General features: G+C 38.8%; 1 protein-coding gene and 2 pseudogenes across 1 annotated transcript in view; 2 read left to right on the forward strand and 1 right to left on the reverse strand.

Annotated features, from left to right (window-relative positions):
* Adipor2 (adiponectin receptor 2) overlaps positions 1 to 16,651 on the reverse strand; it is an 80,076-nt gene extending 63,425 nt beyond the window's left edge. The window contains exon 1 of the mRNA XM_015500774.2: positions 16,389 to 16,651. The gene's annotated coding sequence lies outside the window, so the exon portion shown is untranslated. The remainder of the gene's footprint in view (positions 1 to 16,388) is intronic.
* On the forward strand, positions 7,999 to 9,299 carry LOC125611896 (annotated as a pseudogene).
* On the forward strand, positions 10,671 to 11,693 carry LOC107154892 (annotated as a pseudogene).
* Positions 16,652 to 17,597: the final 946 nt, after the last annotated feature.

A 17,597-nucleotide genomic window follows, 5' to 3' on the forward strand; every position in this document is an offset into this window, starting at 1 on the left:
AATATGCAAATAATGGTAACCTGGGAAAGGTTTGAAGGAAAAAATTACTGAGATTAAAGAAAATTAATCTTTAGGAAATTACTTCATAAATACTGGCAACATAATTCAAGTGCAGTACAACGTTTAGCCAACCCAGATGCATCTTCTAAATGTGTCACTCAAGTACTGAAGGTATTGGGGGAAAAAAGTTAGAGCAGGGCAATTTTCTAAAATTTATGATTTTCTAAAGTTGAAATTTCATCATTTCTTTAATGTAATTGCGAGTGCTAATATATTTTATTTACCCTTTCAATCAGGAAAGTTAGGAATGACACACTACAAAGGCTCAAAGTTTAAATTCAAACATCTCCTACATAATGTCTAAGAGAAGTATCATTCTCTCCCAGGTCAAACTGAAACAGTTCCAGTCTCCAGTCACATTAACAACTATAAACATTCTTAAGGTTTGTCTTCAGTTTTAATCTAAATGATGATGCAAAAAGGCATTAAGCCAAGTTTCAACTTCATCCCATTTCTTAATAGACAAATGCCTGTAAGTATCATCAGAATTACACCATAGTCAAATCTCCAAAGTCTAGAAGACAGTAGTCCCTTACGATTATACCATGTTTTGGCACCAACTATCATAAACTGTGTGAAAACACCAACAATCTTCTGGGCAGACTAAATACAAACAGTACCAAGGGTATAGCTTGAAAGAGACAAGATACCTATATTAGGCCCATATACCAGGCTGGGCTGGGAAATGGCACATCATCTAATTGTACACACAAAGTAAAATAGTTAAATCAGTAATAGACATACTGGAAAGTCAAAACAAGTCACACACACACACACCTTTTCTTTAACTCTACTGGGGATTGAACTCAGGGCCTTGAGCATGCTAGGGAAGCACTCTATCACTGAGCTCTATTTCCAGTCCTTCTTATTTTTATATGAAGAGAGGGTCTCATTATTTGCCCAGGCTGTCCTTGAACTTACAATCCTCCTACCTCAGTCTCTCCAGTAGCTGGAACTATAAGCATGTACCACCAACACCTGGCTCAAGGTTCCTTTTAAAATTATATTAATCAAGTATTTTTCAAAATATTAAAAAGTTATTACATTTAGTATAAATAATGAATATTATTTTACCATTTTAAAATTTCAGCTGGATGTGATGGCCCACTCCTGTAATCCCAGCATCATGGGAGGATGAGGCAGGAGGATTCCAAGTTCAAAGCCAGCCTCAGCAACTTTGCGAGACCCTAAGCAACTTTGTAAAACCCTGTCTCAAAATAAAAAGGGCTGGGGATGTGACTCAAAGTGGTAAAGCACCCCGGGGGTTCAATCCCTGGTATGTATGTATATATGTAAGGCATGTATAAATAAATAAATACACGTTAATTAAAATTTTTCAACTTTGTTTTTCTGCAACTACATTCTCTCAAATTGTTGAAAGATCTCCATAGTCTCCATTCATATCCATTACTACACATTTTTCCATAAAGTCCAAACATACTTTTATGTTTCAAATTTAAGGAAATTTAGTAAGTCATATAGATTAATTGAAACCCATTAAAATTCAGAAGTAATTGTTTGTTATTTTATATGGTTCTTTTTCCAAGAGCCCAAGAGTTAGATGAGAATAAATTTATCTGACTACACATTAAAGGATTTCTGCATGCTAGATAGACCATCAATCAATTATAATCTACATTCGAGAAACAAATAACTAAAAATTTTTTTTAAATTCCCACTTACTACAATATCTAAAATAATTAGGAATAAATCTATAAGATGTCCAATGCTACTACCCAGAAAATTACAAACCACTGAGAGAGACTAAAGAACCTAGAAAATAGAAAGATATACAGTATTTAAAAACCAGAAGGCTCAATATTGTTAAGATGGCAATTATCCCCCAAACTATCTATATAGTCAATACAATCCCAAATGAACTTCTGGCAGGCTTTGTGGTAGAAATTAACACAAAGACTAAAATTTATGGAAATGTAAAGGACCAAAATTTACTATCAAAGCTACAGTAATCCAGAAGGATAATACTGACATAAGTATATATAGGTCAATGCAATATAACAGAGTCCAGAAAAGAATCCATTCATATATAAGAAATTGATTACTGACAAAGATGCCAAAGAAATTCAATGAGGAGGATGGTCTTTTTACCAAAAAGAGCTTAATAATATATCCACATGGATATCCACATGGAATTGGGGAGGTTGGGGAGAATCTGAACTTTTTTTCTTTCCTTCTTTTTTATTTAAATATTTATTTTTTAGGTGTAGACAGACACAACACAATGCCTTTATTTTTATGTGGTGCTGAGGATCGAACCTGGGTCCCGCCCATGCCAGGCGAGCATTCTTCTGCTGAGCCCCAATCCCAGCCCGAATCTCAACTTTTAACTTACATTTAACCCAAAAATGAACTTGAAATAGATCACAGAACTGAATGCATTGAAAAGTATAGGATTTTCAAAATAAATACAAGTAAAAGTCTTCACCACCTTGGATCCTTAGGTACTTCTTAGAAAACAAAAAGCAATAAACACAAAACACAGGAAAAAACATAAATTGGCCTTAACAAAATTAAGAAATATCTGTTATAACTCTTAAGGTGAAAGGCAAATCACTAAACAGACAAACCACCTAAAAGGCAAGATAACCCATAAAAGAATACATTCAAAATTCATGTCTAACAAAGTACTTGTATTCAGAATTTATGAAGTTTTGCAATTCAATAATAAGAAAACAACTTAATTTTTAAAATGGATGTGAAAACTAGACAGACTTCACCTAATAAAAGGGTATACAAAGCCAGGTGCAATGGTACACGCCTATAATCTCAGCGACCAGGGAGGCTGAGGCAGGAGGATTGAGAGTTCAAAGCCAGCCTCAGCAACAGTGAAGTGCTAAGCAACTCAATGAGACCCTGTCTCAAATACAAAATAGGTCTGGAGATGTGGCTCAGTGGTTGAGTGCCCCTGAGTTCAATCCCTAGTACCCCCCAAAAAAGGGGAGGTATACAAATGTGCAGTAAGCACACAGATGTTAAACATCATTAGCCAACAGAAAACTGCAAATTAAAACCACAATGAGATAGCACTTCACTCTGAAAAAAATAACTAAAAAAAAAAAAAAATGCAACACCAAACACTAAATGAAAACTAGTACTTTTATGATGGGAAGATAAAAGAGTACAGCCATTTTGAAAAACTGTTTAATTTTTTAAGAAACTGAAAAACATATGACATAACTCAGTTATCCTACTCCTCAGTATTTAACCAGGAGAATTAAAAACCTAAATCCACAGAAAGATTTGTACATGAATGCTGACAGCAGCTTTAATTATAATAGCTAAAGCACCAGGAAATCCAAACATCAGATAAATACAAACTATGGTATAGACATACCATAGTGAACACTACTCAGGTTCGATTCTCAGCACTGCATAAAAAATAAATAAGTAAAATAAAGTTATTGTGTCTGTCTACAACTAAAGAATAGTTTAAAAATATTTTTAAAAAGTTCACTCTGAAACTAAGTTATTTACATTATTTTTTATTTATTTTTGTGTGTTTGCATGGTACTGGGAACCTTGCATATGCTAGACAAATGCTTTACCACTGAGCTATACCTCCAGCCCCAAACTGATTTATAGTGCTTCCTATCAGATACCTCAGAAAAATAACTCAAATAATTAACCTAAAGTAAAAATTTAAAGCCACAAACTTCATAATATACATGTGATAACAGCACTGAGTGACTAAATATATGCAAGTTTTAGATCAAGATATAAACTGACCAACTGCTTACCCAGTTCCCAAGGTCTGTGAATAGTAACTAGTAATACCAATGACCAAGCAATCTTGTTTCCTCATCAAAACTATTAGCAAACCAATTTCTTTTTTTAAAAAAGTAGTTAAGAGAAATGACATTTGGAGGAGATATACAAAACATGCTCTATATTTATTTATTCCTCTAGGTTCTACTTCTGGATTAAGTAATCTACCAATCACATTTTCTAACCCAAAGGTCAAACTTGAACACAAGAAGCAGCCTGGTAAAAAAAACAAAAAAAGCTATTAATTGTACTGAACAAAAACCATGTCCTGCTTAAAAGAATTACAATTCAAATATTTAAAACACTCTGTTAACATGTTGTGGCTAATTGGATATGCACAAAAAAATCAGATTAGAGGGGCTGGGGCTGGGGCTGAGTGGTAGAGCACTTGCCTAGCATGTGTGAGGCACTGGGTTCAATTCTCAGCACCACATATAAATAAATAAAGGTCCATCAACAATTAATAAAATATTCTTTTAAAAAAATTCAGATTAGATCCCTATCTCACATTATATATCAAAGGTAATTTTTTCAAGCAGACTTAAGACCTAAATATAAAAAACAAATTTCTAAAACTTCTTTTAAAAAATATGGGAAAGGGGGGATGGGGACGTGGCTCAAGCAGTAGCGCGCTCGCCTGTCTGTGTGAGGCCCGGGTCCGATCCTCAGCACCACATACAAACAAAGATGTTGTGTCCGCCGAAAACTAAATAAATAAAAATTCTCTCTTTCTCTCTCTCTCTTTAAAAAAAAAAAAAAAATTATATGGGAAAGGGGCTGGGGTCATAGCTCAGTGGTAGTGCGCTTGCCTTGCATGTGTGAAGCACTGGTTCGATCCTCAGCACCACATAACATAAATAAACAAAATAAAGGTATGATGTCCATCTACAACTATAAAAAATGTTTTTAAAAATATGCCAGAAACAGTGACAATGGAATACGAAAAAGATCTCAAAACATAAAACACACCTGTAATCTCAGCAACCTGAGAGAGAAAGGATTGCCAAATTCAAAGCCAGTCTCAGCAACTTACTGTCTCAAAATAAAAAATAAAAAATAAAAAAGGGCAGGGTATGCAGCTCAGTAGTTAAGCACCCCTGGGGGTTCAATGCCGGGACCAAAAAATAAATAAATAAAACATAAAGGATACAAACCAATAAGGAAAAAGTGAGAAATCTGATGATCATTTCTATTCAACAAAGTAAATCACACATAAAAAGTTAATAAGCCACAGACAAAAGAAGATATCTGCAATTCAATTAACAGATATTATCAGAATACGTAATAAATTAAAATCAATTTAAAAGGACAATCCAACTGGCTATGAAAAGAGCATCCAATTTGAAAAAACAAAAAACTGAATAGTCACACATCTGAAAACTGCTCAATCTCATAATTAATCAAGAAAAATAAAAATTAAGACAATGTAATACCAATTCACTCTCATCTGATTTAAACATTTAAAAAAATTTGACCATGCCATGAATCACAAGGTTCTGGAAAACCTCATATTCTGGTGCATTTTTTAAATGCAAAATAATATGAATTTGGAAAGCAATCTAACAATATCCAACACTGCAGGGACAAGTGCATGGAGTACTGTGGAGTGGTCTGCCACTCAGACGCCCGTAACGTATGCCATGTATGCAGTACTCCATGCACTTGTCCCCACCAACACAGTTAAAAATTCCCACAGTTGCCAAAACCTTCAGCCTAATCAATAACTGCACTTCCAGGTAATTTACTCTAGAGAATTTGATTTCAAACTTAATAAGCACAGATAAATGCAGGTACTGTTAATAAAAATTTCACAATTTATCTTTATTGTCTGCAATAAATCTGATACTTATCTTTTCTATTTTAATCCCTAAAATGATTTCACAACCCCCTGAATCACAACATGCAGTTTAAAGCACAGGGCTGGGGGGGTGTAGTTCAGTGGTAGAATGTTTGCCTAGTACTCATGAGGTCTTGCATTAATGTATTTACTGTTCTTTTTCTCATTTTAGAATATATTCCTACTTATTTTTACTGTAAAACAATATACCATATTACACCAGCAGCAGCCTCATATAGTTTGTATTTACTGAATCACTTAACTACATCAAGAGGCCATGTCAAGTGATTGACCTGTACCATTTGGTTTGTGAGTACACTCTATGATGTTCAGAAAACGAATCACCTCAAGACACATATCTCAGAACACATCTCTATCATTTAGTAGCATGTGACTGTTTAGTCTAGTAGGCAGACACCCAAATTCTTTTTTATCAGGGGTGGCATTACGTGCTTTCAAGAGCCAAGTGAACACAAAAAGGTGGAGCAGCTTCATCTAAAAGTCCTTCAGTTGGTGGCACATGCCTGAAATCCCAGAAATTCAGGAGGCTCAGGTAGGAGAATCACAAGTTCAAGGTCAGCCTGAACAACTTAGTGAGGACCCAAGCAACTCAGCAAGATCCTATCTCAAAAAATAAGGCTGGGGGTATAGCTCAGCAGTAAAGCACCCCTGACTTCAAACCCTTATATTTGGAGTGGAGGGGGGAAGCCAGGTATGATGGTGCACCCCTGTAATTACAGCCACTACTGAGGCTAAGGCAGGAAAATCCAAGTTGGAGGTCAGCCTGGGCAATTTAACAAGATGTGTCTCAAAACGAAAGTTTTAAAAAGGGCTGAGGATATAGCTCAGGGGGAGAATGCCCTTTGGGTCCAACCCCCAATATCACAAAAAAGAAAAAGGTCTATCTCCCAGTTAGAGTATGATACAAATTTTCACTGCCTATCAGATTTTAAAAGAAAAAAAAAACTAGAAATGGCATGGAAAAACTAGATATCACCCACATTTCTATTAAGAGTGTACACAGCTATCACCTTTCTGGGTGGCCATCTGGTAATATAAGATGAACGTGTATTTTGATCCAGTAATTAGGCTATTAGAAAATGACCATAAAGAGGAAATTAGCATGCAATAATTGTATCTATAATGAATAAGGACAATATATGACACATTTAAACAATCTAGATATCTAATAAGAACACTAGTAAATCACAACACATCCATTCAACAAAATCCAACTATAAGAGTAAGGGCTGGGGATGTAGCTCAGTGGTAAAGTACATGCTTAGCACACACAAGGCCCTGAATTATTCCATTCTCAGTACCACCAAAAGAAAATACATACACACACAAAAGAAAAGAAGAATCTATGCAGATTTACTAACTGGAAAGTTACCCATGAATATTGATTTTTAAAAACACAACTACTATGAGCCAAGATGAGACCACCTGCCAAGCTCCCCAGTACTGTTTCTGGTCACATCCAGAAGCACAGCTCATGCCATAACTGAAAAGTGTTGGCAAGTGTCAGAGGTGTGAGTTTTCTTGAGAAGTGTTCTCTCTCTGCAGATTCAGCTGGCAACCAAGTCCAGCAAAAACTAAAACTAGCCACCCAGCAACTTCCAGCAGCCAGTTGGCAACCAACACGTCCAGCAGAAACAAAAACTAGCCACCCTGCCACCTTCAGCAGTTAGAGTCTAATAAAAGTAGATTTGCTGGCCTAAAGTGTTTCTACAGCATATAATATTCACTACAAATCCAATATGAAGATTTTCAAATTACAATCAAATAAACCCAGGAAAGAATTGAAAGAACTGATGATACTGATAGCCCAGATTGGTCACTGCTGCCCAGAACATTTAGATAACTTTCCTCAAGAGCTGAAGTATCTACTCTCCTACAATTGGCATGCCTTGAATCTAGACCTTCTAATAATATTTTGCAAAGCTATGATCTCACGGAGAAATGAGAATCCCATCAATGCATCAAGCTTGCAAGAGCTCCTCTTTGAACTTCTCTTGCCATAAGTTTCTGACACTTTACATGCTCATATCATCACTAAGAATATATCAGATCCCCAAGATAAGGGGAAAATATATAAGTGCAAAACACAAGAACAAAGAAGATATCATAAAATATCATAATTTCATGTACATCATGTCAAGAGACAATAATGCAACTGTGCAACTAAGATATGAGATATCTGACCTCTACAGAAGACACATCTGGGATATGCCAAAACTGTCTTATGTTACCACAACTGCATGTTTCAATAAGGTCACCAAGATTTTGGTTGTGCCTTGATATTCTTCCTAGGATAAAATGAAAAAGAAACAAACAGAACACAAGCTCAGAATCTGAGGAGCTGGACTTTGTGGCACATCCCTGTAACCCTAGCCACTGGGAAGGTTGAAGCAGGAGGATCACAAGTTCAAGGCCAGCCTGGGCAACTTAACAAGACACTGTCACATAAAAAGGCCTGGGGATGTTAGAATGCCCCTGGATTTAATGTCCAGTACTGGGAGAAAAAAATAATAATAATCTGAAGATAAAGGCTAACAACAGGAAGAGAACTACTAGGCCAATATACCATGCAGAAGAGAGGTGCCAAACACAAAAGACTGTGAAAAGGTATGAAACTGCCAAAGAACTGGGTGTGTGATGGCATACACCTGTAATCCCAGTGACTCTATGACTGAGGTAGGAAAATCGCAAATTCAAAGTCATCCTTGAATGGGCAACTCAGTGAGACCCTATCTCAAAAAATTTTTAAATAAAAAGGGATGGGCTACTACTCAGAAGTAGTAATAGGGACAGACAGACATGAGTGGTGGAAACATGACATTAAAGGAATAAATCTATAAATTGATCCCAATGTGCTGATCCCCACATGCTTTCACTTTTAAAAAGTGATTTACCTGCAACCCCACTTTGCTTAAGTAGACAGAATATGTTGCATTCTTCAGAAAAATACCTGTTATCTGCAGGAGAAATGCAGGCTGGAAATGCTGATAAGAACATAAGCCACTTGAAGGACCAGGGCTTTGTGACCTTTACAAAGACCAAATCTCAGAACTCAGTGAGACAATGATAATTACCCTCAACCATAAAGTCTGAAAGAACAGGTTCCAATTATAACAGGTCAGCATAGGCCAAAGTGGTCATGGCAGAGTGGACTTGAAAGACTGATGTCATCCTGCTGCCAGTCAAAAGTCAAAAGGTGAGCTGGGCACAGTGGTGCACACCTACAATCCCAGCACTCCAAAGACTGAGAAAGGAGGATGCCAAGTTCAAAACCAGCTCAGCACTTACCAAGACCCTGTCTCAAAATAAAAAATAAAAACACTGGGAATGTAGCTCAGTGGTAAAGTACCCCTGGGTTCAATCCCCTCTACCAATAAATAAAGTACCCCCAAAGCTTATTAAAAAAAAAAAAAAAAAAAGGCAGCACCCTTGAAAGAAAGATGGATCACCAACAGTTCTACTGGAGCCACCTGCAAAAATCTGGCAAGGGTTCTTGCTCTTGCTGCGTGTGTTCAAACGGAAATATGGCCTTAACGTGTGCGGGCAGTATTTCCGTCAGAACTCGAAGGATATAGGCTTCATTAAGTTGGACTAAGTGATCTTCCTCGAATGGATTACCCAGTGAAGGAGAACATGCTAATTCTTTGAACATAAAATAAAGTTCTAAAAAATTTCCAAAAAAAAAAAAAAAGTTAACAGATGGACCTGAGCAAGACTCTGGAACCCTCCAATAAAACTGGAGGCAGGAGAGTGTGCATTGTCTCTCCTCTCCAAGAGGACACTCTCTCCCTTAAAAGTGTCCCCTTTCTCCTTCCTTATTCCTTCTAATAAACTCATGCCTATAACTCTTGAACAGCGTGTCTGAAATTTTTTTGACTCAACAAGAATCAGGGTTTGGTATGTATGTCAAAATATATTCTACTGGGGGGCTGGGGCTGTGATTCAGTGGCAGAGCACTTGCCTAGCATGTGCGAGGCACTGGATTCGATTCTCAGCACCACTTATAAATAAATGAATAAAATAAAGGTCCATCAACATCTAAAAGAATTTACATATATATATATGTGTATATATATATATTCTACTGGGGCTGGCATTGTGGCTCAGCGGTAGAGCACTCGCCTAGCAAGTGGGAAGCACTATGTTCGATCCCCAGCACCACATAAAAATAAATAGAATAAAGGTATTGTGTCCAACTTAAAATAAAATAAAAATAATTCTACTGTCATATATAACTAAAAAGAATAAATTTAAAAATTTTTTTTAATCTGGGTTTAAAGAGGAGCCTTCGCCCTGCCTCAGTTTCCCAGAGCCCCCAGCCTTGTAGAGTACCCCTGGCTTCAATCCCCCATACCAAAAAACAAAAATAAAAACCCTTTAAAAGCCAGGCATGAGTGGGCACACCTGTAATCCCAGCAGGAGGATCATGAGGCTAAGGCAGGAGGATCGCGAATTCAAAGCCAGCCTGAGCAACAGCGAGGCATTAAGCAACTCAGTGAGACCCTGTCTCTAAATAAAATACAAAATAGGGCTGGGCTGGGAATATGGCTTAGTGGTCGAATGCCCCTGAGTTCAATTCCCAGTTACCCCCCACCAAAAAAGCCAGGCATGGTGGTATACACCTTTAATCCCAGGAACTTGGGAGGCTAAGTCAGGAGGATCACAAGTTCGAGGCCAGCCTCTCAACTTAGCAAAACCTTGTCTCAAAATGAAAATTAAAAGGCTGCAGAAGTAGCTCAGTAGTAAAGTATCCCAGAGTTCAATCCCCAATACCAAAGAAGAAGAAAATGTCAAAGAAACAAAAGATTAAAACCCAGGTATAGGGGCTGGGGTTGTGGCTCAGTGGTNTTTATCATTACTTTTTTTCTTTCACGGGGGTACTAAGGATTGAACTCAGGGAAACTTGACCACTGAGCCACATCCCCAGCCCTATATTATATTTTATTTAGAGACAGGGTCTCACTGAGTTGCTTAGCACTTCCCTGTTGCTGAGGCTGGCTTTGAACTCGAGATCCCTGTCTCAGCCTTGGAGTGGCTGGGATTACAGGCATGCGCCACACCTGGCAAAATAGGAAATGAAGACAATGCTTGAGAATCTTATCTCCAAGTTGGTAGAAATTCATGAGTTTTCTGGCTTTTATGCCTTTGGGCAAAAGTTTCTGCAAGCACACCAAAAAAAAATAAGAAGAATCTTTCTGTTTGCTGAACAAGAATCTTATCACCCAGTAGTCTCAGAGATCCTTCAGTCACTGCTTATGACTATAACCAACCATTCTGGGGAGGTCATAACAGTAAGAACCAATGCTGTAAAAAAGATAACTCAGTGTCCTCTAGCCATGACTCATAAGAGCTTCCTTATGACCTGGTCCAATAAAAACACAAAGATAAGAAAGTGATGATATCTGATGGAACTTTGATTCCATTCTTCCAAATCCTCAGATGTTGCAAAGAAATTTCAGGGTAAACCCACAGAGGCCTCAATAAAATCAAAAGTGCAAGAATATGGAGAATTAGATGCTAAAGATTACATTCCATGAATGAAAGTTGTGAAAGAGGAGAATGCCAAAAATAATAAGGATGGATGGGGAAACACTAGCCTCAGGGAAGAAGATGCTGACAGTAAATGAGTTAATGTGCACCACTGTTTCAATGAAGAACAGCAAGAAATCTCCAAGAAGTTGAACAGCATGTCCATAAGCAGAGCATCAAAGCTGCAGGATGACTTTCAGAAAATCTACATGGCCCAACTAAGGAAAAAATTCACTGCTGACCCCAGGCAAAGTCCAAAAATGGAAATATATTGAAAAGATAATGATGAAGACCAAATTACTTTTTGGAACCTACGGTCATCATAATAAAGCCAAAATCTGGGGCACACACCTGTAATTCAAGCTACTTGGGAAGCTGAGGCAGAAGGGTTAATTGATCCCAGAAGTTTGAAGCCAGTCTGAGCAACATATTAAGACCCTGTCTCAAAAAAATGATTTCTTTAAAGCCAAAGTCTGACAAAAAATTAAAGACTAGGTAAGACCGGGGTTGTGACTCAGTGGTAGAGCACTTGCCTAGCATGCATGACACATTGGGTTTAATCCCTGGCACCACATTAAAAAAAATAAAAACAAAATAAAGGTATGATAAAGACTAGCAAATAAAATGGCTGGAATGATGAATCAAAAAGAATTTGAGTAAGAATACCAAATGAATCCATTTTCCAAATTCAGAAAATAGCCCCCTTTCCTCCTCCCCACCCCCCCAAAAAAAACAGGTTCCTTAATGATGATATAGAATCGCCAAGATGTTTGGTCAAAAGATAAGTATCCCGCTGGGCATGGTGGCACACACTTTTAATCCCGAGTGACTTGCAAGGCTAAGGCAGGGGGATTGCAAGTTCAAGGCCCTCCCCAGCAACCTAGTGAGACCCTGTCTCAAAATTTTAAAACATGGGCTGAGGTTGTGGCTCAGCAGCAGAGTGCTCGCCTAGCACGTGTGAGGCCCTGGGTTCGATCCTCAGCACCACACATACATACTTACATACATACATAAATTAAGGTATTCTGTCCAACTACAATTAAAAAATTTTTTTTTTAATTTTTAAACATGCCAGGCACAGTAACCCACACCTATAATCTCAGTGGCTCAGGAGGCTGAGGCAGGAGGGGATTGCTAGTTCAAAGCCAGCCTCAGCAAAAGTGAGGCACTAAGCAACAAATAAAATACAAAATAAGGCTGGGGATGTGGCTCAGCGGGCGAGTTCCCCTGAGTTCAGTCCCCAATACTGCCCCCCCCCCGAAAAATCTTAAACATTAAAAAATTAAAAGGGCTGGGGATATGACTCAGTGGTTAAGAGCCCCTGGGTTTAATTCCCAGTACAAAAAAAGCACATTCCTTTGAAGAAAAACAGCTGGCACTATGACATTTTTCAGAGCCAGCCTCAGCAACAGCGAGGCACTAAGCAACTCAATGAGACCCTGTCTCTAAATATAATACAAAATAGGGCTGGGGATGTGGCTCAATGGTGTAGTGTCCCTGACTTCAGTTCCCAGTACCCCCACACACACCAAAAAAAAACAAAAGAAATAAAATCCAGGAGGAAGCTGGGCATGGTGGCCTATAATCCCAGCAACTTGGGAAGCTGAAGCAGGAGGATCACAAATTCAAAGCCAGCCTCAGCAACTGAGCAACTCAGGGAGCTCATGTCTCAAAATAAAAAGGGCTGAGGATGTAGTTCAGTGGTGAAGACCTTCTGGGTTCAAACCTCAGTACCAAAATAAATAAATAAATATATATATATATATAATATATATATATATAATCTCCATCCATCCCCCAGGAGTAGCCACGTACAATGGCACACATCTACAATCCCAGTTACATAGAAACTGAGGAAGAAGTCAGCCTTCATAACTTGGCAAGACCCTGTCTCAAATAAAATAAAGGGCTGGTGATGTAGCTCAGTGGTAGAGAGCTTGACTGGCATATGCAAGGTTCTGGGTTCAATCCTCTGTACCTTAAAATAATGATAATAATAATAGTCTGGAAACACTATATTTTGAAGAAAAAAAGCTCACACTGCTGAGCAATGACCAGTTTAATCCCATTAAAAAAAAAATTCTGCAACACAAAGTGAGTCATGATATTAACTGTGGACTAATTAATAACAATAGATTGGTATTGGTATTCAACTGAGCTATATATATGCCGCAGTAATGTAAAATGTAAAGAATACGGGAAATAGGATGGGGAATATAGGAATTTCCATACTATCAGCTCAAATTCCTGTAAATCTAAAAAATAAAATATGTAAATTCCTTTAAATTCCCCATATGGAGACAGATTTGCAAGTTAACTACTATATAGCAGACAAAAAGCTAGAAAAATCTACATATGCTTCCAGTGGTCACCTACAAAGAATGATACTGAAAAGAACATATCCCTCAGCACTGTCTCAACTTTCTACATTGAACATTAATATAAAGAGAAGCACTGCAGCATATTTAGCAGCTTGGATTCTGAATCAGACTACATGGACTCAAATTTCAGCTCCATGATTTACCTAGCTAATAAACTTTGACACTTACTCAAATTCTTCATTGCCTCAGTTTCCTAGCCTGTATAATAGGAATAATAGTATGTCCTCACAAGCTTTTGGGGAAATTAAATGACAGTACATGCAAAATGGTAGAAAACTGGTACGTAATAAGTGCTCAACAAATGTTAATCATTATCATCAGGAGCAAGCGTTATTATCCCTGAGTAGTCTTTTTATATCCTGATTGGTAAAACAGATGAGGAAAATTTGATTCATGAAGATCCTTTCTAGCAAAATCTTCAGTGCTGAAAATATAAAAGCAATCAAAAGCCAAATATAAATAATCTTAAGTTATCTTTTTTAAGAAAGCATATTACAAAACCAACATTTAACAATATGAGCCCATTTACATAAAAATCACAAGAGACTCTGTAAAGATAATCACACTCACCAAAAATCCTCTGAATAATTTTTACTTCCTCCTTTATACTCCTGGCTTATTTTAATTTTCTGTGCTGAATAAGCATCATTTTCACAGTTTGACAAATTTTTTCTACTAAAGGCTAGATAGTAAGAATTTTGGGTCTTATAGGCCATATTGATTACTACCACAACCACAAAAATATCTAAAACTACTAGATATGGGTTAGTTCTTTGGGGAAAAAAAAACAAAAACTTATTTACAACAAAAGACAGCACAAAGGAATTAGCTTGCAAGATATAAAACTGACCTTCCTCTGAAATAAATAAAATATTCCCAGCAACTTGGGAGACTGAAGTATGAGGATCACAGAGACCACTCTTGGCAACTGAGCAAGACTTGTCTTAAAATAAAAAAATAAAAAGGGCTGGGGATGTCACTCAATGGTAGAGTGCCCCTGGGTTCAATACTATTAATGGAATTAATGTATTAATTCATACAATGAGCCTAGGGCCTGAAAATCTCTTTAAGTTCTGGAAATCCTACTCTCATTCCTAGTACCCAGGAAGAAAATGAAATCTGCTACTAAGTAGCCAAAAGTCTAGCTAGAACTATATACTTGTGGTTAAGCAGTAACAAGTAGAAACTAAAATAAAGACACCTTTCATATTTACTTTGAAATTTTTTTCAAATTTCTTAATTCACCACCAGTTGCCACCACTATGAAAGTCTCAACGCCTGATAAAATAATTTGACTTTACAGAACATCACTCTGACAAATTTGTAAAAAAGAATGAAAACATCCAGGAATTATCTTCTGAGTGTGAGAGTCAAAGAGTGGTGAAAGGACAAATTAAGGTGGCCTTAGATACAAAAGGACATTTAGAACTTCAGAAATGACAAGGTTTAAAATCTCCCCTCAAAAAAAATGAAGCTTGGAGCAGGGGCAGTGACCCCTGCCGAGGATCCTAGCTATTTGAGAGTCTGAGGCTGGAGGATCACATGTCCCAGGCCAACCAGAGAAACTTTGCAAAACTCTTGGTCTCAAAATAAAAAATAGAGGGCTGAGGCTGTAGCTCAGTGGCAGAACCCTTGGCTAGCATGTGTGAGGCACAAGTTCGATCCTTAGCACCACATAAAAATATATAAAAGCATTCTGTCCATCTACAACTACAAAAAAAAATTTTTTTTAAATAAAAAATATAGCTAGAGGTGCTGCTCGGGTAAGTAGAGCACACTTTCTTATCATGTGCAAGGGTCCTGAGTTCAATCCCTATATTTTCAAATAAAGTTTTTAAGTTGAAGTTATTTATTTTAACATTTCACTAGGGAAATTTTTCTGATCAAATAATTTTAAATGTTATGAGAGATTTCTTGGCGTCTTCAATGGTTTCTTCAGGAAGGGGGGGGGAGGTCCGTTTTTGGAAGATTATAGTGGGGATAATAGGCTGAGAAAGCCAAAGTCCAAAAACTTAAAGACCAAGAGATCATTCTACTAAAAAAAAGACAGACCCAACAACCTGCAAAGAAGCACTGTACCCTACAAAATCCCAGTTGGTCATGTAATGTTTTTACCAAAATTCGCCGTTGGACTATCTCATGAAGTTGTCAAGCTCCGGAGTTCAAAGTTTAAATCAAGGTTAAAAGCCGAAAGAAGAAAAAATATATATATCCGTTTCCAACTCAAACTTTTTCAATAGGACCCTAAAAACTAACTAGTAATCCTGTTATCAGCAATTTCAATTTCATTGACAGATAAACCAAAGGGAGTTTGAGAGAACAGGATCCGAGGTACTATCCCAAGCAGGCGATCTGAAGCGCCATCTAAGAAAAGGTAAGGAAAATCTTCCTATTCCAGTCGGGGTAAAAGTAATGCGGAGCAGAACCCATGCAAAGCCCGCCACCAAAGAAATTCCTAGAAGTGATAAAAGAAGGAAGAGCAAGCAGATTCTCTCAGCGGGCAGTATAGAAGAGCAACTGCATCCAAAGGCGACGACAGCTCAGGGGGGCAAGGGATTTATGACCCTTTGCCCAGAGGGGCGAGCCGGAGGTGGGCGCCGGGCAACTGTGACAGTAGTTGCAAGGAGAGCAGACCCAGGCCCCTCACGGTCGCCCCTCCAGCTATCGCACGCTGTGTAGGGCAGAGGTCACAACTACGGGGTCCAAGTTGAAGGCTGGGAAGCAGCGCGCACCCTCCAGCCCGCTCCGGGCACACTTGCCCCCTCAGCCCTCACCTCCTCCCAGACACGGAGCTCCCCCTCTGCGCCGGGGAAACGGCACTCGCACTCCAGAGAGCCTCACCGGAGGTCGTCGCCGCCACGCCGCACGTCTTGGACTCCTCGTAAACCACCGCTGAGGGGAAGGGGAAGGAGGGGGGAACAGAGGAGGGAGGGGGCCCGACCCGGTGTGGCTACAGCCACTGCCGCCGCCGCGATACCGTGTCTGAGATCGTGCTTGCGCCGCCGCGACCGCCGCAGCCGCGTCTCTCCGCCCCCACGGCCGCACGTCGCCGTGACGCGAATCGCACGAGGAAGTTCGAGCCAATAAGGCTATATTCCGTGCGCAGCCGCGCTGGGCCAAACCGGAAGCTGCCCCTCTGACTGCTCTAAAACCTCAGTGCATCTTGGGAGTTGTGGTTCAGTCAGGAACTCAACGTAAACAGTGTTGGGCGTCAAGGGACCGAGGAAGAGCGCTCCGCCAGCGTATACACAACTCTTCATTTTTTCCTGTCACGGAAAAGGGAAGCAGTTGAGAGTAAGGAGCAAGAGGCCACCCCGGCTCTCAAACGCTTTTCCCGGTCACTGTGGTTACGGGATACACCTCTTGGGCAGAAGCCACAACTTAGGGATTTAGGCTGGAGCGTGTGTTGTGCCAGTGGGCAGTGTAAGCCTAGGCGTCGGCTTGTGAAGGTTTCCGAATTCCGAAAGCGTTAGTCAACTCTTGCCCCAAACAGTAGCGTTTACCTTTCATTACTTTATTAACATATAATGATTTTTGCCCTAGTACTTATTAAGTATATATTTATGAACCCACTAGTACTTAAAATTCATAGAATGATTTTTTTAATGTTTTTTTATGTAATGGTCAATCAGAAACTGCTCAAGCAGTATGGTCTGTGGCCATTTGATGTGGAGAGCAGGCCGTGTCCTGCTCTGAATTACTCTTTGATGTATAGAACATCAGTTTTTAGGATGTGCCTAACCTTGAGATACTCCATTTTGTAAAGCACTAGTTTGCCATAAGTTACTCCAGTTTGAGTACAGGTGTCAAGGTAAAATGACTCCACACCTTATTTGTACAAGTAAACAACTATCCTCTGCCGGGCACCATCATAAGGCACAAATTCATAAATAAATGTACCAACTTACCAAACTAAATTAAGGAGTATCTGGACATGCAGACATCCCACATCATATGTGGAGCACCCAGACACAGGAGCTTTT

This window comes from Marmota marmota, unplaced genomic scaffold (assembly GCF_001458135.2).
Source record: "Marmota marmota marmota unplaced genomic scaffold, marMar, whole genome shotgun sequence".
Classification (NCBI taxonomy): domain Eukaryota; kingdom Metazoa; phylum Chordata; class Mammalia; order Rodentia; family Sciuridae; genus Marmota; species Marmota marmota.